Source organism: Vidua macroura, chromosome 4, assembly GCF_024509145.1.
Source record: "Vidua macroura isolate BioBank_ID:100142 chromosome 4, ASM2450914v1, whole genome shotgun sequence".
Lineage (NCBI taxonomy): Eukaryota > Metazoa > Chordata > Aves > Passeriformes > Viduidae > Vidua > Vidua macroura.
Genome location: NC_071574.1, coordinates 53677734 through 53690905, shown reverse-complemented (window position 1 = coordinate 53690905; position 13172 = coordinate 53677734). Strand labels below are relative to the sequence as shown.

General features: G+C 34.7%; 1 protein-coding gene across 1 annotated transcript in view; it reads left to right on the top strand.

Moving 5' to 3' along the window:
- PCDH7 (protocadherin 7) overlaps positions 1-13172 on the top strand; it is a 267841-nt gene that overhangs the window by 168794 nt on the left and 85875 nt on the right. The window lies entirely within an intron of this gene.

Here is a 13172-nt window from a genome sequence, read left to right as displayed (position 1 = left end):
TCTTCTTAAAGCCAGCTGCTTTAGGATGTTCCAGATTTTGAGGCATAAAATGTACAAGAGAGAATTTCTGAAAATGGATTCTGTATTGACAAAGTAGTTGATACAGTAGAAAGGAGCATTTTTTATATTTTGAGACTATAAGCAATTTCATATTTAGAAAAATAATGGGAGGTAAAGAGAAGAAAAAATGAAATGAAAGCATGAGAATGAAGTGAATGAAAGAATAAAATGAAATGTTAACAGCACAATTTCCCTCCTGTTCATAACTTATAAATTATAAATGCTAACCCATGGGATGTTTGCAGTTGCTGGCTATTACATGTGTAAGTATTACAAAGAACATTATTATACAGATGATGGAGTGACGACATAACAAAGCTAAATATCCTATAGTTAGTTAGGGACTTGAGAACAGAATATGTTGATACAAAAGATTCAATTAGATGTTAGCAAAAAAAATTAGTGTCATGCACTTTTTGACTTTTATGAATGAATATCTATCCCTAAAAAGTTAAATTTGTAGAAGTCAGCTTGGTACCTGTACACTTAAGGAAAATGCAATGCTGTTTATCTCCAAAACGTTAACACCAGGGTATATAATAAATACTGGCTAAGCTGAAAGTTGGACAAAGAAAGGCATTAAAACCAAAACAAAACCAAAAATTCTTTTGGCTGCTTAGGACCTTATGCTGGTCTCTGACCCTGCCGGTGGGGGATGAGTGAGCAGCTAAGAGGTGCTTGGTTACCAACTGGGGTGACACCTCAACAGATCTGCATAAGATTCCAGACAAACAATCAAGAAAAATTAATGTCAAGTAACTGAATTATTTCTTTTATGGATATGATTTAGGAATGATGCCCAAAGTGTTCCCACTAATGCAAAGCAAGGTCTTACTTCATGCAACATATAGGAGAGAGCCCAGAGTGCTTTCACAGAAATAAATTAATTATGTGTTCAATAGAACAGCTTCACTTGCATTGTGAAAGTTAAAAAAAATGCCAGTACTAAATGCAGGTCTTGATGCTCACTTTTAATGGATAGGAAATGACCAGTGTTATTCTTGTTCCTTATAATCAAAAACTTGAAATCAAGAAATGATGGATAGGAACTCTGTTTTCAGTCCAGTGGTATTTGATTTTAGCAAAGTGGATGTCAGGTATTAAAAAACAAGCTCTTGATTACTCACTAAGATACTTTCAAACCCTCTCTCAAAAGAAGTTAAATCTTTGACATTGGTTTTGTTTTCTTAGATGATGAAGTGATAATTAATTAGAATATTTAACCTTTCCATTTTCCACATAATGACATAATGATATCTGCTCTACACCATGAGGTCAAAAAATAATTAATTTCTAATACATGGATGTGCAAAACAGGTTTGTTTCTCTCTGCTGAAGTAAACAATTTTGAATTTTACTTACAGAGTGATCCTCTCCTGCTGGTAACTTAGAAAGTCTTTCTCGAATCTAGATTCAACTTTCTCATCATCACACAATGAAGTTGTTTGTGGGTGTGTCTGTAGTTCCTTAGAAGTTGAAGACGTGAGGCAAATAAGATAATGTCAGACAAGGGCAATTTATCTCTTCTTGGTCTCTTTTCTAGTCCCTGTCTTTATTAAGGCTGTGGATTTATTTCTTCCATTATTCTTTCTCTTTTGTAGGACTCTTATTCATGGGCATAAGGGCAAGGGGGGCTTTGGAGGTTAATTTCTGACTGAAAACACTGAAGATTCCTCCAATTAGGGAAGTAATGCAAGGTTTGAGGTTTCTTAGTTCTCTTCATGTAATGTAATTGTAGCCTCTACTAATTTTCTTAGGATGATTTTAAAACAAAAATATTTATCTAAATAAATTGAAGACAACCTCACAGTGTATTTATGTGTAAGGTTAATTCAGCAATGCTTGAATTATTTTCTTTCTTCTTGCAATGAAAACAGCTTGATTTAAAGCAGGGAAAACAGTTCAGTTATTTCATATTCTGGTCACAACTATCTGAGTTCTTAATTGCCAGAGAGAACTAAAGTAATAAAACTAGTGATCCCTAAATGGACTGCTATAAAATCCAGAGAAGTATTTATTTATTCCACCATAAACACTTATTAAAATGAAAGCAGTTTCATTTTTTCCAAAGGATTCTTAATAATTTTCTTTCTGTTCAGCCAATATTTCAAAGAGTTTATAGCCTTACATTTGCTCAAGTAAAATATATCTGTCTGTATGAGAACTGAAAGACTGTATTTTTAGAATACCACCTAAACTACCTGATTTTAGGTAAAACATTTTTCTAAATATTGAAATAATTCTCTGTTGAAGCACTGAGGTTTAGGCTAAGGGGCATGAAGTGTTACAATTTATTTAAAGGTTAGGGAAACGCAGCTTGGGCATTACATTGACGCTTTCTTAATTCAACATTAGGTTTGGGAACGTGTTTGTACTAAATAATAATCAGCTGCCCAGATAATTGTCACTATTCAAAATCTAGGAGCATAATAAATGCAGGAAAATTAAATAATGCACTTATTTAATTCACAGTGCAAAAGACATAAGGAGAAAGTTCAGTGTTTTTGAAGACAAATAGAAGGTGCAGGTCTGAAGGAAGGTTAGTTCCCCAGTGCTGGAATTAACCCTCCAGGAATCTTTGTGTCCTAGCATAGTTAGATACAGCAAGGTTTCTTGGCAAGATCTATCTTTGAAGATACTCTCATGCAGCCCATTGCACTTCCAGAGATACCCATTGAAGTTCTGGATGTAGGTGTTAGGTAATGTAAACTGAACACTTTGCCAGATTAGGTGTTCATCAGGATGAATGGACAAAATGCAATCTGTGTTTTAACTGGACCATACTATATCCACAAATAAGTAGAATTATTTCCACCAACTACTTTTTTATCACAAACAGAAAAAAAATATACAGGGACAGTTAGCTAGCTGTCATAGAGTAGATAGGCTGCAGCGCAGAACCTTTTCTGTAAAAAGAAATATTAGTGGTGTACAACTTTCTGGGTGAAAAAAAAAATTCTTTTTTCCACAAATGGTATCATGCTGTACACGATACAGAATGATTTGGGGTTTTGTTTGATTACTTGTTTTTAAGAGGGATCTTTGTTTTCTACTTTCTTCTTAAACAATGATTCTTCTGTGGAAGTTACTTTTATGCAAAGAACTTAATGCAGACTCTGAAATGGATTTCATATCTTAATATATAATAACATACTGAATAAATATTTTTCTCCTAATGATAATTAGACAATGGTAATTGAAAGCAAATGTAGGTAGTGATGACAGTTTCTCAATATGTTTTGGAAGGATTTATTCTTTTAAATGTATTGCATTGCTAGGTAAGATCCTAATGATATATTGACACATTCTGGACTATACAATTTAAATTCTAATTGTAAAATAATTTTGATGATACTGACTGAGGTGCAGCAAAAGTTTCTTTTAGACAAAAATCATGAACAGAATGCTAGACAACCCTGTAGAGTCATTAAAGACATAAATGTCTTAGTAATAAGGTTCATGCTTAATGAATTCCCATAATTTCAGCAAGGAACAATTGAAATAAGAGGTATTCATTTTTATCTACCAATAACACATATTTATTAAATATGTACATGTTTTTTTTCCCCTTGGAGTTAATAGATGTCAGCGCAGTTTTCAAATTCTGTGTAGTAGTGTAACTGTAAATAGAAATGCCATTTTTACCTGGTCAGTCATATACCAAAAGACACCTCTATAATTCAGTTCTTTTTCCCCCAGATTGGACTTTTTTATATCCTATTTTCTTTATATAATAGCTGTAGTCCCAAAAGGGTTAGGTAAATTGTATGTCTGAGTGTAGTGCTATTATTTTAATGAATCAATTTTAAATAAAAGTAGCTATAACAAGGTATTCTACAATATGTTTATAGTAGTTTTCTAGATAACTACTGAGATGTAAGGAGTAGTCTCAGTTTTGTGAGACTTATAAAACTTATCCAAACCTACATCAAAACTTGCTTCAAGAAAATAGTAGTTTTGTTTTAAGTGCAAAATGGCAAGAGAGTCAAGATGCTCCATACTGGAGCAAATTCAGAAGTATTATGGGTTTTTGTAGATCTTCTTCAGTCATTGTGCCCTCTAGCCTGTTGCAATAATTTTGCTTTCTGTCCCACCCCTGGAAATGTCCAAAGCGGGTTGGATGGGGCTTTGAGCAATGCCTTCTAATGGAATGTGTTCCTGTCCAGGGAAGAGGGATTAGAACTAAATGTCTTTGCTCAAACCATTCTATAATTCATTGGGTTATATTCTAACTTGGTTTCCCTGATTGCAGCAAATAACCCTTGGCCCAGTCAAAAAATGGCTGTTGCTAGATAGGTATTGTATGAATTCTCTTGTTTACTCAGTCAGAGTACCTTAAGCCAGATTATTGCAACAGAAATGCCACAAAGAAACAAGAGATACAGATAGAGGTCAGGAAGTATTCATGAATTAGGTGTGTTTGATTTCTGTTTTTCTTTTTAACACAACAATACGCCACCTAGAAGTCTAGGACGATTGCAGTATTTTTTTTTTTTTTTTTTTTTTTTTTTTGGCTAGGAGGAATTATTTTCTTTCCTGTGCATGTCAACAGAGCTTGCTTGTAAGCTAAGTACACCCAGAATAGGTTTGGGCTTCATGCTAGATTTAATAAGGTAGTTATAGCTTTATGAATATTTTTAGTGTAAAGCTTATACATAAAACTGATATGTCTAGTCTCAGGGTAGAATCATAGAAAAGTTGCATTTTTCAGTATTGTATTGTTCCCTATGTGCCTTCTTACAAGAATAAATTTTTTCTTTTTGCAAATAAAGCTACAATTCAGAACAGTGCTACAATGCATGCACAATTTGCCTTTAAAAAGAAAAGTTTTATTAAAAACAGGTTCAACTAGATGTACAAAACTGCATTGAGAGGGAAAGGTGGTGTTCTTTTTGGGGATATAACGAATCATTCTGACTCAGATTTCAGAAAGCAGTGTAGGAACAGAGAATTGTAGAAGAGGCATCATACTTCAGTGAGATACCTCTTAAAGTCTGTGAAGTTTCAAGACTGATACATGCTATCTTTAAAGCAGCCAGGTAATTGGAGAGTGATGTAAACTATAAAGACCTAACCTGTCTGGGCAAACGCCCATTAACACTATGCATATTGTGGGGTTCCCAGGGCGCAGCACATGAACTTAAAAGCTTAGCAGTGAAATAATTAAACACTCAGCTACAAGGAAGTGAATTATGAGGAGATAGGATTTAATAGCCCCATGAGAAATGTAAGAAAGTTGCTAAATCATCCAAGATATTTTAGCAAGCTGGCAGATTACTTGCCCAAAGGCAGAGGCCACTGCTGTGTAGTAGGCCTGGCGTAAGATAAAAGAACTCACAAATATCTTGTCAGCAGGCAGAGTGAAAAGAAGGAGGTTCACTGAACAGTTTAAACCAGGGTTCCAACTGGCTAGACTTTTTCTAGTTGATGTCTGTATAAGCTGTCCCAGGAACAGTAAAGGATTTGATCTCCTGAACTGAGGTATATAAAAACTTCATATGTTTTTATGACTTATGGTTTACCTCTATTTACATTTCTTCCTTATGTTTGTGTTTTACAATATTTCTGTCATTTAAGACAGAGATATTTTTATTTACACATTTCTAGTTTATACCAGTGCAGTGCAAGACAGCATTGCATCAACTCTGACTCCGTGCTGAGAACAACTGTGAACATGTTCTGGCCATGGACAGGGGTATAAAGCGAGCAAAGTTACGAAAGGAGGTGGATCCATAACCATTACCTTTCAGATCTTCTACGTATTTTCTATGTACAAAGTTGCTTCAAATTCAGATGCTCAGAAATTAAGGGTAAAAATGAAATATAGTCTTTCTTATCAGACTGATAAGGTTCTGATATCGTATCCTTGTCTGAGAGAAAAAAAAGAAAAAAGCAGATAGAATTAATCAGGATTTATTTATGTACTTTGACAAACAGTGGTGCTTCCACACAACATTGTAGCAGGCTGGTTTTTCTGTGATGCACCTAATTAATTTGATATCAAAATATTTCTAAGCTTAACAGAACTAAAAATCAACTTTTGAACATTTGTAGACAGCTTAAAAAAATTTACAAACCAATTGGATAATTGTGTACAATGGATCTACAAGAACCACATCATGCTGTCTATTACAGTGATTACTAAAGGTCCCTTTAACATTTACTTTTATTAAGTTAAAAAGTCATGATTATTACCTGATAATTTTTATTTCTTAAACTTCTGTTTTATTACAAAATATATGTCATTTATTTAAAGTAAAATTTCCCACCACTATGGTGGGTCTAAAATAGTTAATATACTAATAAATCAGATTAAAAGAAACAGGGAATTTTTGTTTCTTTTTAGATTCTTAGAAGATTCTTTTTAGAGATTAGTGCCATTTTCATGAGAAATTCTGTGTATAAATTATTTCTGACTTTCCTAAGGGTGTAGAGTATTGTTTGTGTAGCAACCTTGTCAGTAACATTAATCCAAATTATTATTTTATAGTTGTTCTCACAGCTTATGAAGAAGTTTTCTGTTTATAACACTGTTCCCTACAGCAATTACACTTTCTTCCTCTATTTTTTCCCTTTAAACTTAAACTCCACACATTCTAATTAGTTCTTGTTGAACTGATTATTACATTTATTGCCGCATCTCATCCCAACTTTGCAAGGGCAGATCTCTTGCTAGCCCCAGCTAGCTCTTTTCGGGGCAATAAGGCAGCGAGAGGCACTCCCTGCTGAACCCAGCTGGGCTTTAGAGAGTGCCTTCATGGGTCTGAGGACACCGCTGATCCCACCGGCAAGGAAGGAGGCGACACCCTTCTGGGGATAAGTCCAAGATTTATTGTGACTCTGAGGAGAGCCCCAGAGCCCAACAGCACTCAAAGAGGTCCCAGAAGAGAGTGAGCTCTGGGCCTCGAGCAGGCCCTGATATAGGGTGGGCGGGAAATCTGATCAGTCAATGGGAGAAGACATGGGCGTGGCCCTCCAAGGGAAGGACACCCGGGGTATCCACTGAGCAGGGAGGAGGGGAGGGACCCCAGGCCATTGTCCAGTCACCCAGCGACCCCGGCAGAAGCTTCCAGACAGAGGGGAAGGATAGACAAGTCACCTGGGAGGGGTCAGGGGCATGAGTCAGGGTTTTTGGGATTGATGGACACACAGATGCTGATGGGAAAACCTGGGATGACCAAAAAGGCACAAGGGGGGTACAGAGGGATAAACCATCTTGAACATACATACAGTGGAACCTAAAAACACAACTCCACAATTTATATCCTAAATTAAATTCCTTTACTAAAACATAATTTAAGCTTAGGTGAAAACCTGAACACTTTCATATTTCTTTCCTGAATAATGGAATAAATGTAGAGTTATCAGATGGCTTTTGATTGCACTCATGTGCCAACAGTTTCATGACACACCCCAAACAGAACAAAATCTATTGGTGTGAAGTAAAGATAGGTGTGAGGAAATGTGCTCTTGCTTATATTAAAGAGTACCTTGAACTTTTCTTTCAGTTTTATATACTATCATCCAGAACACTTGGACTTCTCCTTTGATGTATTACTTGTTGGGCTGTTTCTTTGACTGGTTTCTCCAAGAATCAAATTTAGCCTCTAGTGCATGGTGTTGACTGTGCTATGGTTCAAAAGTTGTACTAACTAAAGTATTTCTTGGCCTTTGTCTTGTTCAGGCAACTTTACCTTCCTTTTCCAGAAGCTCTCCAAATCTTATGCTTACTATGTGAGACATTCCTTGGATCTTTAAAAGAAATTTGTGTGAAGTACAATAATACCTGTTATCTTACTGAAGGTTTTTTTTTTTTTTTTAATTTGTCTGGTTTTTGTTAGTTGGTTTTATAAATTTTTTTAGAAAGATCTCATGTGATCAGGGAAGGAGGAAAAGTATTTTAAACTATAATTAAACCAACTTTTATTTCCAGTAATAATTATACAACTGAGTTTAGTTGGTTTATACAGTCCTGGAATAGGTCAGGAATGTTACAAGCAAAAATTATATTTAACACCCAGGTGTTACTTTCTCTGGGAATGTTTTCTGAAGCTGTAGACAATGTTATTTTCAGTATGATTATTTCAGCTGCACTTACTCCCTTTGCCCTTTGACTGGCTATTACTGTTAGAGACACTAGTCAGAAGAAACTCTTTTACTTTTGAGAACTGATGGATGCCAGTCCCATTTGTCTTTCACACCAACTTTGTCAGTTGGTGTGAAAGACAAATGGGATTGGCATCCATCAGAGGAAATTATTCTCTTTATTGTCTGGTTTTCATTTCTTCAGGGTAAGCTCTAATTGTAAATTTTTAAGCTTGTATTGTATTGAGTTTTCTGCTAAGCTAAGGGGTCTTAGGTGGGTCTTATTTCCAGCTGATATGCAGCTGCTGATATCCACTGGCCAAACTTATTAAGGTATGATTCTATCTCTGAAACATAAAATAAACTATTTGTATAGTGTAAAAACTTTGTATTCCCATGTGAGATTTTCAGTGAGGCAATATTCTTTTGTTCCCCTGTCCTTTATTTTCCTTTGCTGCTTTCAAATTCAGTGTGTAAACTGTATTCAGCATATACAGTATTATTATTGAATTTCTAGTTCATCTTTTGTTGACTTGTGATTTCACTCTGACAGGAAAAATTATTGGTTTATTTTGTAATTTGGGAGAAAGACTGGTAGCAGTCTATTGTATCAGCTATCAAAACAGTCAGAGTTTTGGGCTTGCATTTTGCACACAATAACGTTTTGAGAGGCAGGCAAACGTGGTATAAAAACATTCAACAAAGAATTTTTGAAAAATAGTGGGAGGAGCTGAGAAGAAAAAAAACATTTTGTATAACAGTTGAGTGTACTAATATATAAAAATAAGCTTAAATAGCTTAAATTCTATCTAAAAGTTAGTTGTAAAAAGAGTTAACAACTTTTTCCTTATTATGCACTTATAAAAGCTATTTTTTATTGTTTCCTGAACCTTTTAGATGAGGCATTGCCATCAGGATTAATTTCGAATATAGAATATGGCATAGTGCTATTTATAGAAAAACTTATCAAGAGAACAAGAGAGCAAGAGAACTTTGCATGTGATCAATCTGGGGACAAGGTCCAAATGCTGTCTTTACATGGCCTTGGTTCATTGCCATATAATTGATGAAGGGGTTTGTGTTTCTAGATAGTATAAAGACTTGTACCATTTTTAAAAAAATATGTTGATTTTATTTTGCCTGACTTAATTCTAAATTGTTTGTCTTCTCTCTCATGGTCTGGCACTGCTGCACTATCTTTAACCTTATTCACTACTTGGGTTTTAAACTGTGTAGTACTTCTCAGTAAGTAAACTGGCTCAGTTTTCCTAATCTTGCCTTCACAGTCCGGCAGAGCTTTTGTCTCCCGATCTGTCCAGTTACTTTCTGTTTTATCTTTTTACAAATACCAAAAAAAAAAAAAAAAAAAAAAAAAAAAAAAAAAAAAAAATTTTTAATCCTTGTCTTCTCACAAGTCTTTCAAAGTCTTTTTCCCTCTTCATACTCCCTCCTCACCCTGTCTCAGTTATATTGTTATTCTATCTCAGTTATATTCATTCTTGAATCCCCTAGAGTTTAATGCTGGAATATGTTTCTGACATATAGATAATGTACTTGTCTAACAACTGTTATCATCTGTCTATACCATACTTTGAAGTTCCCTGGCATTCATTTAGAAAACTAGTGAGAAAAATTAATGAAAAAAATTATCAAATATTATCAATGAAAGGATTTTCACACAGATAATGAGTGTTTCTAGTGCCTAAGATAATAAACATGCTTTGATTGGCCCATCCTCTTTATTCAAGTGGTTCCTGGAAGAGAAGCATAACAGCATGGAGTTGAGAACCATGGTCAATCCGCTATTTTTGTAAATGCAGTAAGAAAAATTTAACTTAAATTTTTGAACTGATAAATATTAAATACACATGAGCAATTTTTCTAATAGTTTGTGCAAATACATAAAGACCTTCGGCTTTAATGTTGTGAAAATGGTGCCTAAAATTTGTGTATTGTGAGATTGACTGAAACTGTTGTGTAATCCAAATGCCATTCTGTCTGGTCTAGCACAATTCCTACCCTCTGATGAAACCTGAAGCACTTCAGAAAATAACTTCCTCTCCCATAGCACATTTAGTACTTCAGTCTCATGTGACACTATCTAATTCTCAAAAAATATCTTATACCTGGAGACTAAAGTATACAAATTCATATCAATATATCAATGTAAGGAGAAAGACATGATAAACATGTTCCCCTGTACTGTAGTCAATAATTCATTTATGACAAACATCACTCCAAACTGCATCTAATATAGGTCACTTAAAAAAGCCTCTCTTGAGAAATGCTTTTGAATATTTCAGTGATGATGACTAAGCTATATTTATGACAAAGGAGAGTTTAGACTTGAAATTTCAAACAGAGTTCAGGAATAGGTGCATACAGGCTCTATGTGATTTAGTAATTACACAGTTGAAAAGTGTCTGTAAATTACTGCTAGGTCTGCCAAACTGTATCCTGATGGATAAAGGGTTTCTTCTCCCCAGTCCTGCGAGCACTTGTAGAAGCTTATTTAGGATAATACTTGTTTTACTTTGAAAATAATAGTAGAATAATTTTTTAAAAAACATTGTGGTCATAGTAGTGAGAAAAAAAGACAGCCATATCCATCTATATTAACTTCTAGAATATTATGCATATGGAGATGTACAAGTAAAGAAGGAATCCTTGGTAGTAGAGAGGAAACATCTGAAGAATACTTTGTGGTTCTGGCAAATATTACAGTAACTTTTCCTTGGATGCAAGCCATGTTAATGGACCAGTAAGAGGAGTGAAATGATATTTTTCAAATATTGAGCTCAGTTACCTCATAACCAGCATACGTCTAGAGATACATTGATAAATATTCCACATGGGATATTAATCATCAGTCCAACAAAGGAAATATTTTCTTGAAAGATAGTGTCATTTATGGCTGATATATTCTGATTTAACATGCCATTTCATACTTTCTCTTTGAATTTATTTTATGTTGCTCTTTCTCTTCCTTTATTTTTTTACCCACTTTAGAATGTATTTTTCAGTTTTTCAGTATTCCGCAGAAAGGGTACAAAGACACAATGCATGCCCTTCCACGTGTGTTTTAACTGGAGGCAGAGGTTTCCTGGACTCTTAATTGAGTTTAGTATGCCAATTAGGACACACCTGCACTGAATACAGATAAAAAGAATTAAGAAAGAACTGTTGGAGTGCACTTCTTCACAGACTTTTTGCAGAGCATCATCTTTAATCCTGCCTCATAATCTTTAATCCTGCCTCATCATTTCTTGTTAGGTAGAATGTAGTTGTAATTAGTGCTGTATGTACCTGTGCCAATGTGAGATGAGTAAAATGGGACAATCTCTGAGACAATCTCTTTTTTTTCCTGATAGAAAACCCATTCCTAAACCATAAGAAAAGGGAGCGGAGGCATCCTTTTTTCTGCAAGAAGACTTGGATAAAACATATGTGCTATGGGGGAAGTGATATTGCATAAATGATGGAAGTAATATGGAAAAGTAGCTGGGCAAAGCACATGTGTACACTCCTTCTCCAGTTCTTCTATTTATTGTTAATCCTCCACTTTTACTACACTGAGCTACTTCTGGAAGAGCGATAGTGGCAAAGTGGGCTAAGGGTAATGTTTTACTTTCTTATGGACAGTTTGGTTTCCTCTGTTTGCCACTGGCTGTAAATCCCTCCAAAGACTGAACAAAGTGTTTTTCTCACCCTCCCCTCACTAGGGTAAGATAAGTATATGTGGAGTATTGCTCAGAGTTACATTAGACAATGGTTTCAGATGTGTTTACTTATACTTTAGAACTATAACACTGTGGCAGTTAAAGGGAGTTGGAGAGCCCATCAGTTTATGTGGAAATGGACTGGATATTTTAGGGACTGTAGTATCTATCTGTGTTCTCACTTTGTTGCTTCCAAGAAAACAAAAGTTGTAATAAAGCAAAGAGAAAAGGTAGCCAGAAATTATACTACTAGTAGGGAATGCTTGGATATATGTTTAAATTGCTTTCTTCTGTCACTACTCTGAAATAAAGAGGGAAATAATTCTTCAAGGATTTTCTGCATATGACATTAAGATCTATGGTTTGTGTCAAGTTTTTTAGAGCAGCCAAATTAAGAACTGAAGTTCACCTAGGGAACAGAATCATTTTCCCACCCCTATACTTGAACTAGAGATGGAAGAGAAGCTTTCTATTACTTTTTTATACCTTTGTTTTAGGTTAATTCTATTCATGGTGTAACCTAATTTGCATGAAGAACAGTTTTCCCTGAATCTATCAGTTGCATAGGAAAATGGATATTATTCATTCAAGTGGAGCTTAAACCTCCTAAGACTGAAAAATGTTTCTGCGCAACAAATAATACTTAACATGAGCACTTGAAGTCAATGGGAATTGGGGCTACTATGCTCCATTTAGAATGTGAATAGTGTTTCATAGGACTAGGACCTCATTTCATTTGTATCCACCAGAAGAAAGAAAAATAAGTTTGTAAAGCTTCATCTGTTATAGTCTGATAGAGCTCAGTTGCACTCTTAAATTTTTTCATTATGGGGGGTAGTGCAGTTATTAAAATTTAAACTCTTTTAATTAAAACAATGTCTTCTTCTATCCAAATCCATGCTCTGTACTTACTTATTTGTTTAGAATAGAAATTGAGACTGCCATCACTTTTCAGTATCTATTTGAAAGTGTTTCAGATTTGAACAAATGTTAGGCCATGATGTTTGTCTCCCCCTCAATTTAGTCAGATAAATAGTGCATTTAAAAGAGACTTTCAAAAAGGATAAATTTTGAGTTTTCTCTTTTAGTGTTCTGCTTCTCACCACCTATTTGAGATTTCTTTGGGTAAATAAATCAGTTTATCAGGCTTTAGAATCTAAATTATTCCTGTATCAAATAAAGTAAGGTTTGACTAAAAAAAAAAAAACCAAACCATAAACCAGAAATAACTGTTGCTGCTGCTCCTGTAACTGGAGTGAGAAGTTTGTCTTTTTCCATGTCCTGAAGAATTAGATTTTATGAATATTA